The sequence below is a fragment of the Anas acuta genome, chromosome 1, assembly GCF_963932015.1.
Source record: "Anas acuta chromosome 1, bAnaAcu1.1, whole genome shotgun sequence".
NCBI classification, from domain to species: domain Eukaryota; kingdom Metazoa; phylum Chordata; class Aves; order Anseriformes; family Anatidae; genus Anas; species Anas acuta.
Genome location: NC_088979.1, coordinates 145,952,729 through 145,978,283, shown reverse-complemented (window position 1 = coordinate 145,978,283; position 25,555 = coordinate 145,952,729). Strand labels below are relative to the sequence as shown.

General features: G+C 48.7%; 1 protein-coding gene across 5 annotated transcripts in view; it reads left to right on the top strand.

Moving 5' to 3' along the window:
• HIPK2 (homeodomain interacting protein kinase 2) overlaps positions 1 to 25,555 on the top strand; it is a 132,476-nt gene that overhangs the window by 7,849 nt on the left and 99,072 nt on the right. The window contains exon 1 of one of the 5 annotated variants that reach the window (XM_068663641.1): positions 9,976 to 9,996. The exons of the other annotated variants lie outside the window; for them this stretch is intronic. The gene's annotated coding sequence lies outside the window, so the exon portion shown is untranslated. Of the gene's footprint in view, positions 1 to 9,975; positions 9,997 to 25,555 lie in introns of those variants that run through there. 5 annotated transcript variants of the gene reach the window in all.

Sequence of the window (25,555 nt, the reverse complement as noted above, 5' to 3'; positions counted from 1 at the left end):
GGTTCCTGCTTGGGCTGTTTTTGCAGCTGCTCTTACTGACTTCAGTCTCTCCCACTTCTTTTCCCTGCAGTTGTCTCTAGCATCTCTGGAAGGGAAGGCAGGCGAGGATGGGAGGTACTGCCTGTATCCTAACACTTACAGGCAGGGAGGAGAGTCTGCGTAGGGATTCCCCTGCTGGAGCTGAGACTGGAGGCAAAAATGATGCTGTAGCATTCCCAGAAGATCTCTGATCCTGCTCTCCATGCCGGGGAAATCCTGATCTGGCAGAGATTAGCTGAGGTATCAGTACTTTTCATTGATGTGAGCTTCCTGTGGTTTCCTCCCTCTCTGCCGCTGCCCTTTCCATGATGCTGGCAGCTCTGCGGGAAGAATTTGATCTCGCTGTCCTCACTCCTTCTCCCCGGCAGACCCTGCGTGCTGGGTCCTCCTGCAGTCAGGCACCTTCATCTGATGGCTTTAAGGGCACGCGTGGCTGTCGCACCCTCTGTCCCTGTGTCTGTCCTCTTGTGGTCAGTCCAGGTGACTGAAACAGAGGGCAGCTGCCAGCGGCGAGGCTCAATCACACCAGCATCGTGCCCTGCTCGTGTGTGTGTGTGTGTGTGGCCCTGAGGCTGGGTGTGCTTTGAGTGTGTGGGTCCACATACTGTGCTCTCCAGTAGCAGGCCAGGTATTTCAGGATGTTTGGCAGTGAGTCCATAAGATTATGGGTTTTCTCCTGGGCGAAGAGAGCAAGAGAAGCTATTTCTTGCTTGTAGCTGGGCGTTAGGGCGTTTATTTGCTACTGGATGTGTTCCAGTGGATTCAGTGTGTCTCTGTTTATTTTTGCTTAAAGACACGACTTTTTTTTCTTAGTCAAAGGTCGTAAAGGTACACGGGCTGGCAGGTAGCCAGTGAGCTCCCCATTTATCAGCTGCACTGGGGGGTGTTAGGCTAACGCTTTTGGGGGGAATTTTACAGCAGATGACGAAGTGGGATGGTGGAGACATGGACTCTGGCAGCAAGGCTCAGAAAACATCCAGTCCCAGAAAACTTGCAGAATGTTTCAGAGAAAGTTTAGTTTTTCAGGAAGCTCCTATAGCTTTCCCAGAATATCTTTACTTGGAGGCAAAATTGGTAAAGTGTTCTTTATTTTTAAAACGCGGTTTATATTCTGCTCTTGTCTGCAGCAGCGCCAGCGCCGTCGATGTATTTATCTCTTTCCTTTTAACACTTGCCGTTCCTGGAACGTCTCCTGCTCGGCAGCTGTTTGGAGGTGGGTTTTTTCTTCCTCTCCCATCGCCATGTACCTTTCCTTCCTGTTGAAGGCATCCATAAAGCTCTCGTGGTGACATCATAGCAGTTTCCACGGCAACAGATTATGATACTAGAACAGAGGATAATATCAAACAGGAGGAGGAAGAGATAAATTATGGTGTTTGTGTGCGTGTGGCTGAGGGCTTGATTATATTCCTGCATCTCTTCCGAGGATGTTGTCTGCCTAGTTTCTTCTCTGTTTATCTTATGTGCCTTTTAAAGGTTAGGAAAAAGCTAAAAAGATAAAGACGAGCTAGAGGTCAGAACAATACGGACACATATTTTTGATCGTCTCTATGTAAACCTAGTAGGCTGAGATTTATTTTTTTTTTTATCTCAGTGGTAGCTCTCCCCTGTCCCCTGAGAGTCATCTAGTCTGGAAAAAACTTGGAAGCACAACAATCCCCTGGCGCGGCTTCATTTTTATTTTAATTACAAATTATTCATATCCACTGGGATGGGATCTGCTGGGATCCCAAGCCCAGGCAGGATCCCTGTGCTGCAAATTTTCCAAAAAGATGGACAAACATGGCACAGCAGCGCCCCGGGTTGCTCACAACCTGCATTTGAGAAAGGATGCAACAGGTGGACAAATCCATCAAGTCTAGCATGAAAGAACAGGGGCAGGTGAGCAAAAGAAGAATGGTGGCAGAGGTGTGGTCCCTGGAAAAAGCTCCAGCATCTGAAGGAGTTTTCTCCTTCAGATATGCCGCCAGCCTGCTGGAAGGTCGCTTGGCAACATATTGGCTCACCTTAGCCATGCGATGGGGCAGAAGGGTACGCAACGTGCCCAGCTTTATGAGGGCGATTTGGTGCCTTGCACAGGACGTGCAAGAAGAGCACTGCACAGCAGCTCTCGGGCTCTGGGCAGGCTGCCGATGGGCTTTGTGGCCGTGTTGAGTGAAGAGTTTTTGGTCCGGCTTAGTGCAGCCAGGCCGGGGAGAAGTTGGCAAGCGGGAGGAATCGCACGAGGTGCTCGAACTCCGTAACGCTGTCAGGGGTTAAAGTTACAACACGAGCGCACGCAGAGCACCTCAACAGGAATTAATAGTCAGGTCACCTTCATGGAAGTGTACTGGAAGCCAGTCCAGACCACAGAGAACTGGTTTGGTGTGCTTCCCGTGCGCAGCTCCGCACGGGATGACAGGCATTAAATATAATGACAGGCTCCAGCGCTGGAGGCTAGCCCCGTTGCTGAGCCGGCTGACAGCGTCGCCCTGCGGGGAACGCGCTTGCACCGCCAGGGCTCCTGGTGATGGGGCAGCGGGGACTGGAACAAGTCCTCTGCAGAGGGAGGGGAGATGGCAACCTTTTCTCTGAACCCAGCTTTGAAAAAGGACAGTTCTTGCCTACAGCCAGTTTGTGGGCACCGTGGAGAAACCCAAGCCTTAATAACTCCCCCAAGGCATGTGCCTGCAGAGCAAGTGGGGATCGCATTTAGTCATGAGTACAAGTATAAATTCCTTCATCTCTTCTGGCACTATCACTGGCTCTAACAGAAACCTGCCTTCCCATCAAACTCCCCCTCTGCATTCTCTCAACATCAGAGGATGTATGTATTTAGCAAGCGGGGATAAGAAACACGTTGCAAACCCCATTTAAAATAGCTGCACCACCTGACAAGGACATGTGAAACCCAGACACAGGCATATCCCATTGATGCTGACAATACTTTTCTTGCAGTGTCATTTTCTCATTCCTTATCTGAGGCTGTGAGCACCTGGATAATGAAAGTGCAGCTTCCAGATGCCTGCGCTGTCTGAAAGCTCCTGTGAGTCGGAAGGGACAGTGGATGCTGTTACAGAGCTGTGTGTGCAAGAATACAAATGGGAGAGCATGTAGGTACGTGCACATGTGTGGGACTCTTCCCGTGTTTGCAGGCATGTGTAGGAGCACACATGTGGCTGTGGGCCCTATTCTCCGTAGAGCTGTTACACCAGCCGCCCAGCAAACTGCGTTTGCACCAAGGCTTTTCTTCACTGCAGGGAATAAAGAAGGGAGATTTATCGTAAGTATAAATTAGGCCTTCTGTGTGTTTGTGAGCTGTCTCAGCCCGTACAGGAGGAAATATATACAAGGTGAATGCAGGGTGTTTACGTAGAGCGATGCCGTGGCAGCGTGTGTTGGCAGGAGCGCTGTCTGCAGTCTGCATGAGGGGCTGCGCAGCCTGTGTGAGCGTGGAGGGCTGTAAATCACGGCGTGTTCGGGAGGGGACACTGCCACTCTGCCTCTACAAGGCAGGGAAAGATTTTGAAGCAATGTGACTCTTTCAGGCTGAAGAAAAGGGTTACTGGAAATTCAAGCTGGAAGAAAATATAATCCAAGACATTTTGACTGGGAGTGATCTGTAATCCACACCTACCAGCTCGTCTCCAGCCTGAGCCAGAACCACTGCATGCCTGGCATCTTTTACACACCTCTCCCAGCACCAGGTTTTGGTGGCTCTACTGGACTGCCTCCTGGGTATCTCTGCAGCTCTGCTGATACCTCTCAGGTCCTGCCTGCTGTATCCTCAGTTATTTCAGTCCTGACCTGGTCCTACAAGGTAGCTGGCATCTTCATGCAAATGCAGTAGCTCCTCAGGAATCTGTACCCATTTAGATGTGTTGACCATACCACTCAGAGAATCTCTCATGTAGGTGAGACCAATAAAGTAGCTGTGGCTTTCTCTCCATCCCTGTAGGTAGGTGTCTGAGCTTTGGTTTTGCTCTTACTCAAACAGGAACTCGTGCTACAGGCTGTGGAGTTTGTCTCTTTAGGAATGGGCTTGGCTTTCGTGCGCCTCCAAAATCATCACTGTTTCCCAGAGGAGCACTTGAGTCATTATCAGTCCCCGCGTTTCCTCTCAGCCAGGAAGGATTTGAAGGGGTTTCAGGAAGAGGATGCTTTGCAAGGAGACGTCTGCTTTCCCTTGCCGTACCCTGTCACAAACAGATACCGAGTCTCTTGCCAAAAAGCCCCTGCCTGTAGAAAATAAGGTGGGAGAGAAGAAGACGGGATGTGGGTGAATGGTGAGGCAGGGCAGCGTTTCAGGTGGGGGTGCCTGATGCTTTTGATGGTGGGCGCGATAAAACAGATGTTTGTGGCAGCGCTGGGGGTGCGCTAGGAACGTGCTTATGTCATTTGGCATCACTGGAACAAGTTGCAGGTCATGGATTTTCATTTGGGTTTCATTATTTCTCCGCAGCAGCCATCAACAAATGGAAAGTTTCCCCAAATGCGTTGCAGCTGCAGTTGGTTCTCTTGTCTGCCTCGCTCTCTGTCACTGTAGGACTTGCAAAGGGGTTTGGGTTTTCGCTCCCCTTTCATATTTTGTCCTCCCTGCCAGCCTCTGCTGCTACCTCCCTACCACAACCCTGTCATGTTCGGTCACGCTTGGCTGAAGGTTACCAGCCCACCTGAGGCTTTCATGGCCAAGGACGGGTGAGCCAAGTGCTGGGGGCATGCCGGCTTTCTGTGGGAGCCGAATCCCCCGACGCGGCCTCCCGGCCCGTGGGGCAGTGGGTGTGTGGGGGAGTGGGAGCGCAGGCGTGCTCGTGTGGCAAAAACACTCCATGGTTACCATGAAATGCTTGCTAAAAGGCAGAAATTGGAGTGGTTTGGCTAAGCCAGGCAAAATGAAGCAGGAGGCTCTCATGGCAGTCCCTGTTGTGCCCACTGGGGGTGCAGGGAGGGCAAGCGCTCATCCCCTGCTTGGGGGGGGCTGGCCTGAGGGATGGTTGTCCCTTGTAGGGTCATGGGTGACAAGCCAGCAGCATGTGTGGAGATGTGAGACCCAGCCCTGTGTCAAGGCTGAGTTTCACCCACGGTATGCCAGGATGGCCTGCATGGAGGAGAGGCTGAGGGGCTGTGGAGGCTGCGAGGCCAGCCCTGGCCAGGAGGCCACTCAGAGCCTCTCGTCCCAGCAAAAGCGTTAGATTTGGTCAGCTCTTAAACTCTAGGTGTGATTAATTGTGGCCAGCGATTCTGACCTCGGTGGTTTTCGCTGGGTGCCCAAAGCGGAAGAACCGGGCTCATTCTGCCTGCAGGCCAGCTGGCCTTCATGCATCTGGTTACGTGCCTTCACCCCTGGAGCTCTGACCCCGAGCAGGCGGGCTCGGCTTGCGTCGGGCAGCAGATCACCCCATTGCTTCACCCAGGGCAGCAGGCTCCCTCCTGAAGGCCACTTAGCCACTGGGGGGGCATCAGCTGGGGGAGCCCCTTGTTTTCCTTGCCTACCCGTGCCCTCCAGTTCCCCACACAGCTGCCCCTTTCCTAGGGCTGCTGGAGTGAGCGAGATGCCCCAAGCACATATAGTCGCAGCAGGCCGAGGCTCACAAATTCTTCCTGCTGTTCAGGCCTTGATCCTTGTTTGTTAATTGGTAATAATTCATGTCGCATTCACTTGGGTGACTTCAGCACTGGGTGCTTGCGTTTATTTCAGAGCCCTGTCAGTGTGTAAAACACAGCTGTAGTTTTAGGAAAGCCGCAGAGGCTGCCAGGCTGCCCCTGGGCTTGCACGGGGCACTGCGGTGACGGGCCCCCACCAAACCTGTGCCTGCCGATGTGCCAGGGGCCTGGGAGCATCCTCCGGTGTCCTGCCTACCTTCCTAACCAGTCAGGTCCATGGCACTTTGGCCAGCACTCTGGGGAAACGTCTGCTGGTGTTTGTCAACCTTTACAAGGAAACAGATTGTTTCTAAACCGCAGCTCCAAGCGTAGCACAGACTGGAGGCTGGGAGGTAACCGTAAATCCTAGCTCTCATTTGCACAAATACATGCGGTTCCAATCCTCAGGGCGTTTTGCCTTCCCCTGCCTATACCTTACTTTCAGAAACATGTAAATTTAGTTGGGATTTGTTCCTTCAAATCACCACAAATTGTGGCCAGGGGTGGGGGCTTTTAAAGTGCATTTGGCATAGAGGGGATGAAGAGGATTCGGGATGCTCCAAGGGGCAGGAACTGGTGGATACTTATCATTTATGCCCTGCCAGAGGGGCACACTGAAGGGACTGGCTACACCAGGAGAGCAGTAATGACATTTGCAGCTTCTTACTTGTAGGTCTGCTGCTCAGATCAGACCTCTCAGCTTTCTTCTGGCCCCGCCTGTGAGACCCCACACACTGGGTCGTGTTACAGGGGTGAACCCAAGCGTAGGGTCATGAGGTGGATAAATGTCCTGTCAGGTGATAGGGGACAGGCTATGTGGTGAGGTTGCCGCAGGAGTGGGAGCCGATGCTGGCTAGCTGGGCTTCTTCCAGCACAGAAACCTCCAAGGTGCCCCTGCCTCTAGGAAGAGGCCAGCCCTCATTCAAGGGGGCACACGGAGCAAAGTAGAGGGGGGTTGTTTCTGCCCAAACCTACCTGAAGCAGCGGTTCCCAGGTTCGTTAGGGCTCAGCAGCGACAGCACATTTATACCACTGGATGTCTTACCTATAACAAAGTTTTTGTTCGCGTTTGCTGGTTGTTTACCAGACCTCGAAATCATTACAAAGAGCAGCAAGCCAGCTAAGACGGCCTGCGGGGCTGGGCTGGGGCTGGACAACCCCGCTGCGGCTCCCTGCAGGAGGCCGTAGGAAAATGCTGGCGAGGACACACGGTGGGAGCTCTGCACGGACACGGGCTGTGCTGTGTGTGCTTGCCGGAGAGATGCCTCTATTTCCAGAGCTGCCAGTTAAGTATCTTTCACCTGCACAGACTCTCTTGGTGGGGAAAAAAAACAGAGCTGAAGGCTATTCCACAGAGAGGCTGGTTGCTGGAGGACCCCCCTCAACCCCTCCATTACCGTCTGCAGGGGTGAGGGAGAGTTTCACGTCCTCTTCTGCCTTTCAGCTGGAAAGAATGCGGTGTGCTTGTGATCACTGTGGCTGGGGCTTCCTGCCATGCTCTCTCGCCATGCTGATGGGTTTCATGACACCTCTTTTAGCACCTGAGGATAGGTGTGAAGAGGGAGGAGGTGGAGAAGGAGGAGAAGGTGGAGATGATGGCAGTGGTGTGAGTTAATACAAGACCCAGTGGGAAGCAGCGGCAGGCAGTGTTATTTCAGTGGTTTGAGCCAAAACTTTCTCTGCCTCTCTCTCTCTCTCTGTCTCTCTTTCTCTCATTAAATTACAACTAATGCAAGTAGCATTGTGAAGGAGGAATTTGGGAACTGTTGTTCATCATCCAATCACTTGTAACGAATGTGCTGCTCAGTGCCATAGCCCATAGCCTTGCCGAGAAGTAATTCACTTGGTATTTGTAGGCATGACATGCATGCCATAAGAATTCCACTGTTAGCATTATTCCAGCATTAGCGAGGGGATATGAAAATAAATGATGAGCTATTGTTTTTCATGATTAAGTCCAGGCTTTCTGCTCCTGTCTTTTTTTTCCCATCCTCCGTCTGTGGGAGGAGAGGCCTCTGTTCCTTGCATTTTGCCTTCTCTCATCCCCGCTTCTCTGGCCCCTTCCACACCTGCACCCTCCCACTTCTCGACCTGCCTGTCTTCAGGGAGAAGGTGGATGGCAGGGTCTAGGTTTGGAGGTCAGCCAGGGCAGTTTGTTAGATTCCTGTAGGAAATCAATCACCACAGAGCGATAGGACATCAGAGAGGACCGTAGCATTTTGTTATGGGTCTACAAAATCATTTTGCCCCAGTGTCCGACACGGAAAGCCCTCCTCTTTGTGGTTGCACTGGCAAGTAAGAATTTGGGGACGGGACAGCAGTTTAGTACTTCAAGGCAATCTGCAAGCCTTAAATGACTCTTGTATTATTATTATTATTATTTTTATTTATTTATTTATTTATTTATTTATTTATTTTTTAAATGAAAGGTCTTGAGGCAGCTGTCAATCTGGAGGTACAGGAACAGAGCTGAGCAGCCCATAGCAAGGTCCAGTGCTTAAAAGGAGAAGTCCACAGAGCAAGCAGGGGGGGATCTGTGACCCACAGCTGCGAGGGGATGCCCATGCGTTCCAGTGGGCTATACTGCATTTTCTGTGTACTTTTATAAATGAGGAGTTGAACATGACAGGGGAATGAGGCAGTTAAGTATTATTTATCCCTACTTTCTACCAGGGGGTGACTGAAGAAGAAAGCATAGCAGTTTCAGGAATGACCCCTGTTTCTGGGATCATTGGTTCCTGGGGCCGGTTTAAGCAGGCATGCGAACACCCACCTGCTCGAAATAAAAGACTTCTTTGGAAAAAACAGGCTTAAATATCCCCATGAAATCCCCGGACTGAGTCAGTATCAGCACTGTACAGGATTCCTGCGCTCTGAATCTTATTCTTAATCAACTAACCCAGGCAGTCTTTCATGTCGCTGAGTTGCTTCTCACTCCAGTGGCCCCAGCCCGTGTTGGCTGTTCAGCAGAAGGCCTGGCTGAGCTGAAGGCAGATGGCAGGGTAGGAGCTTGTGCTGATCCTACTACTATTAACTCTACCACTCCTCTGCACAGCAAGCTGCTCCCTTTGAACATCAGCAGAACCATTTTTAAAAGCCCTGCAGCCCAGCCTTGTGTGACAGAATAGCTCATTTTGTCGGGGAAAGAGATACCTTGGCAAACTTTTGAGCATTAGCTGTCAGGGGTAACCTCAAGACTCTGGAAGAAGCAGCCGTGGGCTTTGAGAGAAGAGCAGAAGCCAGCTGCAGGTGCCATGTTCCCACCTGGCAGGGGACGTGTTAAAGCCATGTCTTTTTTTCCCCCGTTTTCTTTATTCATTCTCTCAGAAGAGGAATTTTCTGTGACGTTGTTTTGCACGTAATCAGGGTTGTGAAATCCAAAGCTGCTGGATCATCCCGCTCGCACCGTCTTGCCAGCATTGCTCAGCACTGGGTAACCTGCAGGACTTTGTGGTTACTGTGGCCCCGTCCCGTGGGCCTGCTAAATGTCTCGGGCCAAGAATCTCCCTCTTCCCCTCATCTGCACTGGGTTACACATGTGCACATACACAGACATGCAGTACACAACCTATAGCACTGATAGCACGTGTATGGCTTGTCCCAGTTCACTTCAGGACCATTTCAAAGTCCCATGTCCTGCCTGAGCTCCTCTTTGCCACCCTCACTGAGATGTCCAAGGTCTTTCTGATGGAAAAGCGATACCTGTGCTTGATCCTGCTAGGATTTTGCAATATGCTGAAATGGGGTGGTGGTGACGCTGGGTGTGAAGCCATCGACTCATATTTACTTGTGATCTAAGAAAGCATTTTCAGTTCAGACCTCAAAGAGCAAGCTGCTGTGTGATTTAAAATTGTGTTACCAGCAGAAACATATGACCTCATGGTATGAATAAGCAGGAGGAGATCAGCAAAGAAGTAAGCTTCTACTGTACACAAATGTCCACAGAAGAGAAAAAAAAAAAAAACTTATTAGAAGACTCGTCTGCGTAAGCAAAGGCTGGGGAAATGACTAATTTACTGGTTCTGTTGTACAGGCAGTTTGATTCAGTTGTTCTTCCTTTGATTCACAACCCCCCCCCTCACTTTCTGTACCCCCTACCTCAGCTTGGCTTTTTCTGCCTATAAGGAGAGAGCAGGCGAGGGAGGGTGGGAAGGACTCAGCGAGGAAGGAGTTAAGGGACTGCTCAGTGGGGATTATAAAACAGCCAGGCACTTGGAAACAGTTAAGAAGAGAGAAACAGATCTGCCAGGAGGGAGTGTGGCACTGGAGCCGGCGATTTGTTTTCATGCCTCCCGACACGGCGATGCAGAAGACCCTCCTAGAATGGGCGCCAAGGTACCAGGGGGGGCGTGGGGTAGGTGTCAGGGGTGCCAGGACCGAATGGGGAATGGGCTTCTCCGGCCCCAAGTTGGCAAGGCTTCCGACCGAGCCTCGCTGCCGTGCTGTGCTCTGGATGTGTGTCATGCCCATCGGGGTGGTGGGACTGGTCCCCTGCTGCAGCCCCAGGCCATGGGCTGGCCCCGGGGGCACTCTTGGGATGCTGGACCTAGGGGAGGTCTCGGCATCACCTTGGAAATGTGGAGGTGACAAATCTGTTCTCTGCTGGAGCACGGAGCTGAGGGTAAGGTGTGGGCAGGTCTGTGGATGTGCTTACACCAGCCTGAGTTGCCTGCGAGGTCCCCCGTGGGGGTGGCTGGGGGTGGACATCTTGTGCAAACCCACCTGGCCGCGAGGAGCCTTCTGCCATGCTCTGATGAGGTGGCCCTGAGCCACAAGGAGCTGCGTTTTCACTGTCCTGCCTTCCTTTCTCAGCAGCCCACCTTGCGTGTGCTGCGTTAGGCCTGAAGGGCTCAGGCCCGGGAAGGAAAGGCACCTGGAGGCAAAGTGACCCACGCGGGCAGGCTGTCCCCAGAGATCCCCAGCTACTTGGGTCTGCTTTTGTGGTACTCTCCACATCGCGGTGCTTTAAGCAATGACTGCTTCCCAGTTTGGGGAAGCTGAGAAGTGACCTGCATGCAGGCCCTACCGTCACCTTGTGGCTCTTCAGCTGCGTGTGAGTGTGGTCTGTGTAGGGGTGAGCCTTGCGGTGACCACCACATGCGTAGTGTGGAGGTCCCTTCTTCGTGGGGAAGGAGCAGATGCAACTGTTGAGCTGAAGTGTGCAGAGAGGAGGGTTAGTCACTCCGCAAGCGTCAGGGACTCGCTGAAGGAAGAGCAGGAGTTTGCTGACTAATGCCTGTAATGTTCGAGGAGTAAATGAGAAATACAGAGGGAAACCCCCCTGTTTCTGAATTTGGAAGATTAAAAAAAAAAAAAAAGAAAAAAAGGGAGGAAAAGAAAGAGAAAGAAGACATTGAGTTACTCCTTAGCCCCCTAAGTCTCTGACCTATATCTCCCTCCTTTCCCTGGGGCCATTACTGAAATTAAAAATTAATAGGGAACAGCCAGGTTTTACCTCCAGGGTGCCCTTTCAGGCTGCCACGTACCGCAGGCTGAGACCAGCGGATGGGGCTTTGGTGCCCCTCAGCATGGTACAGAAAGCGGATGGTCTCCGTCCAGGGTGTTGAGAGGACATCCAGATAGGCTGGAAGAGAGGAGGTAACTTCCTCGCTGGGAAGAGCGGTCTCTGGCTGCAGAAGGCTGGGAAAATGATGTCGAGCCGACACATTAAGTGAAAATAGACCAGTAAAGGATGACAGTCCTTGAAGTTACAGTAACTTTAACAGGGGAAATGGAGGTGAGAAGGAAAAAAAAAAAGTATTTCAGGTCATTAGCCCTCTAAGGGCCAAGTTCATTGTATCTGCAGAAGATTCCTCTTTCTCTTCCCATTCTTAGTTTTTTAATGAGGAAAGAGAGTCCTTATTTAAGAGGCTAAAACTTCGGGTTGTGGGTCAGGAGGTTTCATTTCCCTGTTGTTCTGCTGCCTTGCCGTGAAGCTTGGGCAAATCACTTTCTTTTGGTTCCATCTTTGGTCTCTATGGGGTGAGGATTGTGATACTTTTTTTAGAGCCTTTTCAAAGCTGTGGATGAAAGGAAAGGCTACATTTTCCAAACCAGCCAGGGCTCTTCAAGGAGGGTACTTGCAGTATACCCAGCGGACAATTCTCGGGCTTGGACTTGCCGTGTAAGACTTGTGTTTTGCTCCTTGCTGCCATCTTTTCTCTCCCGTGGTTAAAAGAGGGACCTGTTGCAGGTGTTGGGCCTCTTGGCCATGAAGGCCTGCAGCCCTCCTAAGAAAGGAGGTGGTGGTGAGGGGAGAGCAGTGTGGGAATTGCTCACGAGGCCGTGGTTCACTCCAAATCTGTATTTAATGTACAGGTCTGGATGCATCAGGTTGTCTGTTGTGCTCCTTCAGAGCCCAGCTCCTTATCTTTTTGCAAGATACCTCAATTCCTGCTACATTTTGTGGTAAATATACTGCAAAATCTTGAAGGGCCAGAAGCCGAGGCATAAGGGCTATCTCTTCATGGACTCCTGCCTCTCCAATATTAGAATGCCTCATACAGCTTGAGAAACTAGGTTATATAGCAGCTTTAATGGGGCTTTTTCCAGACACTGATTGACCTGATTCCTCAGACCAGCTGTTTTATTTATTAAGCAAAATAGGAGAAAAAGAATGCATCTCCTACATAAACTTGATTCCTCGTGGAGAAAGTTTAAACTATCTTTTGCTTTTCATAAATTGGTGCGGAACTCCTTCTTGATGCTGATTTCAGAGATATTAATTTATGCACTAGGAGTGAAGAAGATTTGCCTCTTCATCTAATCCTGTTTCCAGAGAGAGATTTACTTAATGTGCAGTGTAATTTGTCTAATGTGCAACTTTGTATGTAGAGTGTACCTAGATCCAGTAGAAACGGGGTATAATAAAGGAGAGCACTGTAGTGCAGTGCTGTAAATCCCTCTGTAATTAAAAATACTAAATTAGTCAACGTTAGTGCAGTCAGGAGACGTTACTAGCTGGAAAGCAGGAATGTATGGCAAGAGTTTCAGTGCAGGACAGAGAAACTGGGTCTGTGTTCATCCCTGTGTGCGTGTGCTATGTGTCGAGGGGGAGGGACAGCTTATAACATCATTCACCAGGAATACAGCTTGGGTGGCGGAGAGGAATCGTCAGAATTATCCCAGGGCTGTCCTTGCACACTCACAAGGTGATGGAGCAACCAATTCTGCCAGCTCGCATGCAGTCGTGCTGTTTCCACCCAAGTCAGTGGACGGTTTCAAGGCTGGATCTAACACTGCTACAAAAAGTCTCTCTAAAAATAATTTACTGCTCTGAAGAAGGCTGGCACCATGTATTGATTGATTGTTTTCCCCCTTGTCTGTCTGTCTCTCCGTCTGTCTTTCTTTGCTGCTATTAACACAGATGAATCTCTGCCTGAAATTTTCAGATGGTTCTTTTTTAGGATTTTCTAAATCTCCTTGTAAATAATCAGGGGAAGGATTGGCTGGTAGCAATGTAAGAGTCCCTGCCTCTGAGTAGTTTGTCTGTCTGTCCTTTATCCAGCTTATGACCACTGCAGCCTATAATGCCTGATATTCAGCTTCCTTCCTCTTACAAGGAGAACAGGAGGGAAGTCGGGGCTTATGCTCTAAGCAAAAGTTGCTATTTGGAACTGAGTAGCAGGGCTTCATTGTGCATTAAGATTAAAAAATAAATGAATCTTGTTTATCTGAACAGAACCAGAATAGTTAGTTTGCATTTAAGTTGGACTTGGTTTTGTTAGTGTAATATCTGCCTCGTGTGGTTTCTTCAGCAGCTGGATAAGATAATCCATGAGACAGAAAAGTACATGTTATAGCGGTGGTATAAAACCCTCTTTTGGATTATTCACCACTTTTCCAAACTTAAATTTTTCTGGGCTAAAATTTTCCATCCCAGTTACCTGCTTCAGCCTGAATAGTTAGAAAACAGCTCTCTGCTGTTTTTGCTGAATGTTAAAAATAAAAAATGTACAAATAAATGAGAAAACAACCCCCCACCTTAACAGCCCCATGGAAATTCACATAGTATATATGTCAGATGCACCCCTTCTGCTGTCTTTGAGAACATCAACCCAAACTTGGCCAAGTTTTAAGCTTTACAAAAAATTGTTGTTGTCACATTCTCAGCAGACAAAACAAATCTCTGAAGAATTGGGACCTAAGAGTTTCAATTAGGCAGTTAAAATTAGTGGAAGCTTTTCATGTTAATCTCTCAGTGCCTCAATTCCCTGCCCATGCCATATGGATAATGCAGCGTCTTACTTTATGAGGGCAATTGTGAAAATACATTCCTTTATGTTTGTGAAACATTCAGTTACTCTAATGATGCATATGGTCGGGAAGCCCATGAGTAAATTACTAATTCCGTCTGCTGAACAGTTTGACGGGTACCTAGTAAACAAGGCTTGGGGCCACACCTCGACCAATGCGGAGAGGGTGAAATACTGAATAGTTGCTCACGAAATGAGCACAGTGTATGCTGTGTACCGGGTGAGGCCGAGGTCCTGTAGAAAAATAGCCTGTTATTATGCAATTAGCAGCTCTAGCAACGTAGCCAGGCAAAAGGGGGTGAAGGAAGATCGCACGGGCAGCCATAAACATGAAGTTTCCTAAGCCTTGCATTCTTGATTTGCAGCTTTAAATGATCTTGCTTTCACCTGTTTTGCTTTCTGTGTAATTGTCTGTCACATGGAGTGGGCATGAGGAATAATAAGCAGCTGTTGCTTTTGGAAGACAAGGCAGAGAAACATCTTGTGCCATCGGTCATCAGTGAAGAATATTCTTGGCAAAGTCTTCTGTCCAGACATTGCGTATTGGAGCACGTGTGACCCTCAAGGTAGAGAAAAGTCAGGGATGGTACAAAACCAAACAGACCAAGATGTCTTTTTTTTTTTTTTTTTTCCCCTTATGACAACTACTCAATTTATGCTGTTTTGCTTCAGTAACTCTGTGTACCATTAAACAGTAATGCCACAAACCAACAGACTTGAAAGTTGTTTTAAATTAGGACAAGATCATCCTGTTGCTTTTTGCTGTGGGTCTTGTGGGAAGGCGCTTCCTTGTTTTACCCTGGGTATTCACAGTCCTGGTTTTTCCCTCTTCCAGGTCCTGCCCTGGGGAAATTCTCATATACACATGAGACTGGTATTGTTACACTTGGGAAAATGACCCTGCCCTGACTCATAGGCAGAATCATCCCCAAATCTCTCTGCTTTTGCTCATTTTCTTTCATTTTGCTTTTTTACCCATATGCGTTTCCTCAGGTACAATGAAGTAGTGCTGCCCACAGCCTGTTACGAGTTTACAGTCGTGTGGGGGCAGTTGCAGGGGAGGAGGATGCTCTGGGTGAGGGTTTTGAGTTCAAATCACGATCACACTACAGATGACCAAGCTGCGGGGAGGCTGGGATTCATGCTGCGGCAGGAGTCCGCCCGTGCCACCGTAGTTTTTGCTGTTGCTTCTGCACTGACTTAGGGTGGGAGGGAGCTGCTCATTTTGATGCTGTGGAGCAGGTAGGAGCAGAGAGCAAAGATTGCCATGACCCAGGAGCTGGAAGTGATAAGAGTTGTGTAGGTACTCTGACTTTAAAGGGTTACTGTTCAGCACAGGAGCAGATCACTGAGCTGTACAAGTTAAGGAAACTTGTTTGTTCTCTGCCTACCATATGAGTCAAACCAGAACGTACATTTTCTTCAAATCCCTAAACCCTAAAACCTTTGCACAAGAGCCTCTTCTTGATGTGGCTTCCATAATTGATGTTTGGTTATTCCACTCTTGCTTTTCCCCATGGAGTTTCTTTTTAAAATGCCTTGTATTTCTTTTTAATTTTGACTACACGTGGCAAGTTTATATTTTAGAAAGAATATTTAAGGGTCATTTTTTTGTAAAGATAGGATGCTGACAGGGTACTTTGGGGAGGGAACTGCTTATTATTTGAGGTATCCCTCGAGAAGCTGATAACTGAGGTCCTGCCAACGTTTCCCCTTCTATCTGTGAGCTTTCACAAAGGCTTGTTAAGGGTTGGTCTGCCAGCAATGGCTGGGTGTTACAGTTCTTCAAGCATTAGGCAATTTTTTAAAGCAGTCGTAGTTTCTCTTTCTATTTCTCTGTCTTGCTTTTTTTTTTTTTTTTTTAATAGCAAATGCCTTTCACATTCCCTGCTATTGACTCATCCATTAGGAGGCACGCATTTGAACCGACATCTCCTAAGTGTATAACTCTAAAAATAACTTAATATAATTTAAAAGTGAGTGGTGGGCCTGTTGCTCATGGAATAAGGTGTCCAGTGCTCTGTTTTCCGTGGGCACCTGAGGGCTCCTTGGCATTTCAGGCACTTCCCGTGGCCTTGTGTCCTGGGAGGGAGTGTGGAGCTGGGGAGCAGTGTGTAGCCTTCACCCTGCAGGGCTTCTGTCTGAGCGCTGTGCTACTGCTGGTGGCACAGCCCAGTACTGCAGAAGGAACACTGATTTATTTGAAACTGGATTTCTTCTATTTTAGTGCTCATTTCAGCAGGTCTGCCGTTGCTCTTTCACAGGACACCTTTTCACCCCAAACTTTTTGATGGCAGAAGAGATCTGGGTGAGATCTCTCGGCCCTACTCAGCTCTTTTGAAACCGTGCTGGTGAAGTCGGGGTGGAGGAGATGATCCTGCTCAACCTGAGGACCCTGTGAGCGAGGAAGAAGGGGACTGTGGTCCCGTGGTGTTGCTTCATGTAGCGTGTGCCTGCATGAAGAGACTGAGTACTTGAACATAGCCCTTTGGGAGTCCTCTGCATTTCATCCGTCTGTTGTCCTCACCTCCTATTCTCCACAACCTAACTGCAGGGTGTTGACTTTGTCACAATTTGCTGCTCCCCAAATACCCATTACTAAGGGGTGGAAAGTGTCTGACCCATGACTTGTGTATGCCCAACCTCCCTGCTGCAGAGCTTGCAAGGCACCAGAGCTTAGAGGTCCTGGGTGGCAGAAGGAAAGGTGGTGAAGGTATTGTCCCCCATCTGAAGACCTGGTACGTGCTAGGACACAGAGTGCATTCTTCTGTTTCTGACCTCTGAAAAAGTTTCTTGAAAATCTGCTCTTTGCCCATTCACACCAGCCTGAGCTGTTCTGAGTTGGGCCAGAGCACATCCGCCGTGGTAGAAGGGATCACCTTGCTTTCAGAAAAAGAGTACAAGGTGGCGCCAGCACTTGTTTTAATTTATTCCTGCTCCTGGGTGTAATTATAACCTCTGGTTTTCAGTGTGAAGGTGGAAGGGTTGTGATTGAATGGGGCTAAGGTCTTTTTCAAAATGCATTAATACGTGACTTCTATGAAAAACAACAACCCTCACACAGGAGACCGGGCGGTATTTGCAAGCTGCCTGTGGATTTATGGAGCGTTTTGGAAACACGCAGTTCATTATTTCCTGAGACCTGTTTCTTTACACAGCAATGGTGTTTGCTTATTCTGGGACAATGATGAGACATGAAGGTATTTAAAAAAAAAAAAAAGATAGAAGATGTTTATTTCTAAACTAATAGAGCTGCATTTTTTAGCAAAACAGAAATAAAATGAGAAACCTTTCAGTACCTCACTGGGACTTTGAGAGGTCTGCCTAGAAAAAACTATTTATCATATTTTTATTAATACCATTTTTATTTTTTTCATTTTTTTGCTGTGAAGGCTGTTTACATCAGAACAATATCTTTGTTTTTAGAGTTCATCTGTTCCCGCTGCTTCTTTTCCCAGCTGAAGCCACAATACTCGGTCTGTGACCTCACCGCTGGCCGCAGTGACAGCGCCGTGGCACAAAGAGGATTCTTCACCCCAGGTGGAGAACGCGCAGCAGGAGCAGATGAGCTCTGCCAGACCAGGGAGTCTTTTCGAATTTGCATGGTGCTGGCCGTGGGGAACGAAGGAAAGGGAAAATCCACAAGATGTTGTGGGACAAGGACTCCTGCTGAATGCCTGTGCGGGTCTTCTGCGGGCGTGTGACTTAGAGAGTCGGCATCGGTTTTCTAGACCAAACCTTCCCCAGGATTTCTTTTTCAATCAGTTAAATGCTTCAGCAGACCAAATACTGAACTGGTAGAAAATGACTTAGTTTAAAAAAAGGGAGAGTGGGAGAGAGGGATTTAATTTAGCTTCAAGTATGACTCGGGTACCTAAACTGTATCTGCAAGTTTTGTGGGGGTTTTTGCTTTTTTTTTCTTTACTGCTTTTTCTACACAAAACCCCTTGCAGAAAACAAGGGAAGATGACTAATGCGCTGATCCTGCAAACGCTTACACATGTGGTTAGCTTTAAATGTGTGAGTTATCCTGCTGAAGTCAGTTAAGAATTCATGTGCTTAAACTCAGACACAGACCCACGTGCCTGGAGCATGAGGGTCTAGCCGGCTGCCCTAGGGGAACAGTTAAATAAAGAATTTATTGAATATTTTCTAATGCAGACACTGGCTTGACCTGGAAAAGCTGGAGTTGTTGGCCTGGGTCCTCCAGGAAAAACAAACAAACTGGCCTTGAACCTTTACTTTTGCCAGCCTAATTCATTTCTTGGGTCACACTCTCGCAGTCGCTGGTTAGAAGGTGAGGCATGTCTCATGGCTGCACCGAGGGCTCCGGGAGGAAGAGGACTTCCATGAGCAAAGAGCCGTTTCTCCAGCATAGCTTTCCTGCCTACATCCAAACGCAGGCTGCAGGAGTGGTATAAGGCAGCCAGCACCTACGACCAGCTGGCTAAGTGCACTCGGAGGTGTGTTTTCCAAAAGATCCGGAGCAGCCTCTGCAGCCACAGCCCCCAGTGACTAATGAGCAGCATTTACTGCAAGTATTTGCCCACTCCAGCATCCCAGGCAACCCAGGTGTCTACTTGGTCAGGGTCCAGGTGCCCAGTGGGAAGAGCCTGAGTGTTACTCTTGCTTTTCCCCATGCAGAAGCATTTCTAAAGTGTCACAAGCCAGGAAGGTATCTATATTTTTCAGGCAAGCCCTGTAGCATAACTATACCGCAGCCTTGGGAGAGTGGCCATCTACTTAAATCTGTGTTTTGGGATGTCTGTGGATTTTTTTGTTTGTTTGTTTGTTTTGCAGGGCTGCACACACTCTGTTGCTGTTGTGGCAATCCATATGATTCATGTCTTGCACAGTCTGACAAGTTTTCTGTAGCTTGCGTGTGCCGAGCCACACGCTCCGTTTGCTGCACTGCTTGTGGCTGGTACGAGCGCAGCCCCTCATGCCTGGACCCGGAGGGCTCCGGGTGCAGGGGCTGCTCCAGAGAGCTGCCCTTGTAGGCTTTGGGAAGCAGAGGGGACATCAGAACACTTGCCTGGACTTTATTTTTTAAAACTCCTCCAGGAATAGCCTGTTTCTTGGAGCAGGCAGAGCAAGGAGAGGGAGGGTCAGTTTGGGGATCTAGCGGTGCTGCCAGGATCCAATTTCATATTTATTTTCTGTCCCTGCAGAGCGTGGGCTGTGTTATCATTTCATTTTAACAGCTCAGAGTCTCTACTGCTGAGTCTTTAAAAGACCACGTCCATCACACCTGCTTCTGTTTGACACCTGTCTTCCCTAAGGCTCCAGTGTTACACTGACTGGTTGGGCCTTTGCTCGTGGATGCCCATCCAAACCTCTCGGCTTTCCTTCCCTTTTCTTTCTTTTTTGAGGGGCTGGGAGCAGAGGCACAGATGCATGGCAGCCTCGCTGAAACCCAGGAACACGCTGGAAGGAAGGATTAAGAAAAAAAAACAAGAGTGGCATCAGGAGTTGGGAAATATGGAGCAGTTCTGTGGAAGCCTGGCCTGTGCCATCTCACCTCTCATCACTCAGTGCCACACACCGCTGCTGCTAGGGCCAGCCGAGAGCAGGTTTTCTAGGGGGGCCACAGGGCCCTGCACTGTCTGTCGGCCCCATGAGTTGTCCCCATAACTGCTTTGGAGTCCCGCAGGCTGCTGGCTCTGGCATCTTGTGGCAGTGCGTTTCAGAGGGCGATGGTGAGCCGTACGAGACGGGTTTCCCCGAGCAGCTGTGAAATGTGCTCCAGTCCTTTCAAGTCAATGTTATTCTTCCATGACAACACGGGGAGAACAGATGTTCCCTGGAGATCTACCTATTATTCATTTTGCTGTAGAGCTACATCTTCTCCCTTTTATTTGTCTCCTCTGTGAAGTAAATATTTCCATAATAGTTAATATTAGGGCTTTCTGTAGCCCCCAGTGATTTTTTGTCACTCAGCGACATCTATTTTTTTCTACTTTTGCCAGAATACCATAAATGTGAACAGAGATTAAGACAAACTCCGTGTTGCAGGGCGGTGATTTTGTAGGTGCTGGTATGAACGTATCCATTGTGAACTTTATGCACGTGACTGATTTTTTGTGGGACTGAGGTCCTACCCTGTGCTTCTTGCCCATCCCAATGAGCCAGAGACGTGCCTGATGGTGTGTGTGTGCCCAGTGTGATACCACATTCGGCCGGGCTGGGCACAGGTCAGGATCAACACCGCATGCTGGGTGCCAAAATGTGAGGTTGTGCTGCATCGGCCAGGCCAAGCCAAGGCATCTTGCACTGCATCTGTTCACAGCCTGCCTGACTCAGGCCGGGCCTAGCAGTCTCCCACTGAACTCGTTCACAAAACTTTCATAATCGCCACAAAAAAGCCTGTTAGGTAAATACATTTTCTGTGCTCAAAAGCAATCGCCCCGCTCCCTTTTGTTCTGAAAACAATAGACATCGAAATGAAATACAGAGCCGTGTTCTTGAAAGGTCATAGTTGTTTGGCCCTCAGGTAGGTTGTATATTGAAACGGGTTTTGTTAAGGTTTGATGATACACTAAGGAAATGGAACAAATTGGGGCTTTGGCTCGGAGAAGTTGGAAAATGCAGCTTGAAATTGCCGGTCATCTGGAAGATGGAGGAGGGCATTTCTGAGAGAAGGAGCCCCCTTTTTCCTAACGTGGCCAGGGTGGGGAACCAGGGGAAGAAGGGCTTTGTGTCAGGTGCAGATCTGACTTGTTTGGCCTTGTCCTAGTTTCATTTAAGGCCTCTTTCTGTCTGCCTTCAAGTAACGTCTGGTAGTGGTCTCCAGCCCGCGCTGCTTCGTGCATGGCTGGTTGCTAGGACAGCTGCCGTCATCCACGTTTTAATCATGGATGTGATGACCAATTCTGCATCTCTTCCCAAGCTTTGGCTGGATGACTCAGCTGGTCCTCTGGTGACTCATTTCCATCTCCCATGAGCCCAAGAAGGACTGAAGAGGGAAGCGTGGCTATTTTCAGATATGAATAATGACCAAACCCGGGGACTATGTCCACAAAGGAGTGCTGCAAACTTTGAATTAATTGGGTGTTTATATGGGGTGTAAACTGGCCCCCTTCCCACTGAAATTCTTTCCCCAGTTACCGTACTTCTGCTGAGTCTAGTTTCCAGCCTCTTCATCCACAGGGATATTTGTTTTGGGAAAGTTTTTGAAAGCTCTCCATGAGTTTTGAGTGCAGAAGGCCTCACGAATGCTCACGGGGCTTTTGGTACTAAATTCCTTTAGCTGTTTTTGGGTTTGTTTTTTTGGCAGTTTCCCCCTCTCATCATTTACTGGGATTCTCATAATCACTATAGCAACAGCCATAGGCCCACCTCAGGCAGCTTTTCTCTCCAGGCATTCTTATGTTAGACATAAGGTGTCCAAGGTTCTCATAGAGCTATCAAAAGCTCATGTGATTGACTACAAGATGTTACTGATTTGTTTTTCTGGCTCCTGTGGAAACAGAAGTGTGTTTGCTTCTTGTGAGAAATCACTCAGAGCTCACTTTCCCAGAATCTCTTCTTTCCCCTTGACTCCATTTGGCCTGACTTTGTTTTCATCGTTGGTCAAAAACAGTAGGTGAGGCCGTGGACAGCTTGGCTGTACTGTCACTGATGCCTTGATGATGCTGAACTTGTCCCATTGTATCCAGCCTGAATTATCTAACTTCTTTGCTGTATAGAAAAGAAAGAGCTGTGTGTTGTGGCTTTAAAGGACATGGCTGCAAAACGGCTGTATTAGTGCCAAGAAGATGCTTATGGAAGAGATTAGGTAAGTGGCTGCAGCCTGTTAAAAGTGTATAGTGACACATCAGGTCACCAATGTAGGACCATGGATGAAATGCAGGCCTGACAACACCTTTATTTGGCTAGCCTATTGTCTGTAGCTAACTATCCTTTCTAATATGGATTTTTGATTTGGTAGGTTTGGCTTCAGCTACTGTGACGTACCCACGAGTGCCATACAGGTGTTACTGGCAGTGACAAATGAAGGCAGTCGTACATGGCTTGAGGTGTGCTCAGGTACCTTTGTCTCTGCAAGGTGCCATTCAGGGCACTGTCTGTCATCTCTAAAGCACAAGCGGACTGGAGCAAAGTTGCACCAAGGGTTATCTTTCTCTGTACACCCCACCAAGGCTGCACTTTCTTGGTTGAAGAGGAGCACGTACAGCAGGTCTGATGGTGGGGCTGTCTCAGCTGAGGGCCCTGCTTTTGAAGCTGTAGCCCATCACGGCAGTAGCATGCACCACAGAAGGCATTTGGTATGTATTGTGCTGGATCTTCAGGTTCAGCTTTGTTCCTCTTCTGTCATTCTTCAGTCTTGCTAGTGCAAGAAGCCTTGAAGCCATGGCATTAAGCAGTGCAGAGCTGAGTAAGTAAATATGTCAATAAATAATCATATCCTGCACAAAAGAGAAACCTGGGGGAGAGACTGATGGTAGATAGGGAGTTCTGCCGGTACACGTGGAGGTTTTTATTGTTTTTTTTTTTTCTCTTAATGACTTCCTCTGATTTCTTCTCTTTTAGAGCTTTGAGGGGGAGTAGGCAGTTACTGGTATCCCTCAGCTTCTCCATCACACACAAGGGCCTTATATCCCTCCTTCTGAAGTCAGATATCCTTTCTTGAGCTCTTGGATGTTTACTCTTCAAGGCTCTGAAATCTTTCATGTAATTTATCCCCATGCCTAAACCAGGTTTTCTTTCTGTGTTAACAAGAGCTTCGAGCATCACCTAGGCTGCCCATCCTTGGCTAACCAGGCTTCTTTTCTGCACACTGAACTGGCCCCTGTCCTGTGGGACCTTACTTAAAAAGAAGGTTGTGAAGACAGTGAGAGACCAGGCAGGTGCTGCCAGACCCCATCGCCCACAGCAAGTCAGTGGTGTGGGGCAGAGCGGTGTCTGGAAGCACTTCTGCAGGATTGCTTGAGGTACCTGAATAGCTTCACTCGTTTCTTTTGGAGGAGAGGTTTGTTGCCTACATGGGTCATTCTGTGGCTGCGCATGTGCAGGCATGTGCATGTGTGTCTGAGTGTGGCCGTGTGTTTGGTGTGACAGAGATCAGTGCAATCTCAGATAAAAAATAAAAATAAAATCACTGGGATTTATGGATGATCACAGTAACAAGGGTTCCCAAGGATACTTGTGATAGCACTGGGTGCTCTCGTAGGGAGCACTGCGGCTCGTTGTCACTTTGGTTCACTACAAACTACTTGGCATTCTCGAAGAAGGGATCAAGACAAACTTGTTATGTGGCACTTTCCTGCAGGGCCACTCTTTTCAGATGCTGCCTGTGAAATAGAGAGATGACTGAATTGGTGTTTTTGAGGAGAAATTCATTTACATCCAAACCTTCAACCCAGTGCCTCCCCATCCCATCGTGTACCTCTGCCCATCCTAGTTCTGAGCTGTGCTGGAGGCCCCAGCCCTTCGCATTTCGTACATCTTTGGTTTTATACTCACTTCAGAATACAAATCAAGAGCTGTGGATAAGAGTAAAAATTGTGACTGTTTGGCCACCATTTTCACTTTTGGAACTTTTCTTGGCCCTGAGCAATGGGAAGGCTACAGTCCAGAAGGCAGGCTGAAAAACACATGCTCAAGATGTGTTTTCCTTCCACAACTGAAGGGCTTTTCTCTGTGTAGGTGTCTTTCTGTGCCTATGGAAGACAGGTTATTTACAGATTTGTTTTAACTACTTAAAGCGCAGGTCAAACAGTCAACCTGAAGTACCCTTTTTTCTTAATTTTTTGAAACACCCCATAGCTCTCGATGTAGGGTGCTGTAAGTCATGTCTTTGGTCATTGTTATTTGAAAGGGAAATGTTGCTGCAGAAGCGAGGTGATGTAGTTAACCCTGGCTTTGGGATAGTCAGGAGGTCACCAAATCAGTCTATCTCAATTTCCTGATCTGGCACAGCTCCGTGCCCAGCTTCCCCACCTTTCTCCTCGCATCTTCATCTTCCTTTGCAGCTCGGATCCTGCGTATTTCGTCCAAACCTCACCAGAGGCTTGTTTCTCTCCAACAGGTCTGTATCCTGACGGAAATGAAATGAAGGGAGGGACTTTGCGAACAGGCAAGCTGACCTTTTCAGCCCAGCTAGTGCTTGATCTGAGTTTCAGATTTCGTAAACAAAGCAAGCGCTGAATGTCATGCAATTGCCTCTTTGCAAATGAAACACTTATGAAAAAATCCTGTGGGAGTGAGAGGCTCAGCCTGAGACTCCAACAAGCCTTGCCCATGTCCTGCCTTCACAGGTAGGGTTGCTTCTGACAAGTGAAGTATGCGAGGTGCCAGCCATTCCCTGTGGTTTTACTGCACTTGCGGGCGAGTTGGAGTCACTGCCATTACAAAGCTAATATTTACAGGTGGGAAGGCATCCAGGTGGAGAGGCAGCAGTGGTGGAAAAAGCCCAAACATCCTTTCCACTAGTTTGCCAGCGCTGTGTGGGTGATGGGGGCACAGGCAGGGCAGCAGAGGCAAATGCTGATTCATTTTGGTCCCTTTTCCAGAGCCCCTGGAACCCTTTTCTGGGAACTAATATTGCTGACAGGCAGGTAGGGCAGCTAGTGAAGTCTGTGGGATATGGAGTGGAAAATGAAGCAAATGCTCTCTTTCCTTGGTAATATGGGGATACTGTTGTCCCCCCTATTTGGAAGAAGGAAACTGAAGTGACCCAGCTGGGTGACGTGACCCACGCTGCCTGGAAAGCAGAGTCACACTGAGAGAGAGCCTTCTTATTTTCAGTTCTGCTTCCAGGATGCAACTCCGTCAGCAAGTAGTAACTAGAGACGGAGCTGGTGGGAGCCCAGAGACTCTCGTGTTACAGATCTGTTGGGAGGTTGGACGTATGGACCAACACACGTGCTAAGCTTCAGCACAGGGCAAGCCCTGGCCGGAGTCATATTTAGTTCTCAGTCCGTCTTGTACAGCTCTCCAAAGGAAGCTTCAGGTTCTATAGAAATGCTGTGGTTGCCATTTGCTCCACTCACCCTCCATGGAGGATATGTGATGGGAGGAAGGAGGCTGGCCAGAACACGTGCTGTTGCCAGACAGTCCTACCTGGCACATAAATGCAAATTACCACTTACAGGTTCATCTGGCACCGTTTGGGCTTCACAGTGGGGCAGCCTTGGTAGCATTCTTTGCCATCTCCTCTGGCCATCCCCATCACTTGAGGAGCTGGCTGAAGCATGGCGTTACAGACGTGTGCCATGTCTCATTCGGCATGGCACTGCTGTGTCACCATGGTCTGCTCCCTCCAGCAGCCAGGCTGATGGCTCTCCCAGCACCCTGCCCACAGCCCCCAGCTGGGCACCAGCCTCTCCTGTGCCTGCCTGTCTGGGAGAAACTGAAAAGAGGGACATCTTTGGCAGAGTGTTGTTAGACACTCATCAGTGCCTTAGAAGACAGAGCTTCAAAGCAGGGCTGCTGTCAATCCCACCTGCCCGGCGTGGCCTTGTTCTTTCTTTCTCATCCCCAGTCTGTCTCCAGAGGAGGCTTGCTTCTCTCGGGAGTACCAAGTGGTTGTTTGTAAAACTTGTTCCTGACTTCATTGACACCTACTTTCCTAAAATGTCTGTGCATTGAGATCATGCATAAGTTTCTTCACACTCTCAGGCAGATCTCGAAGGCTT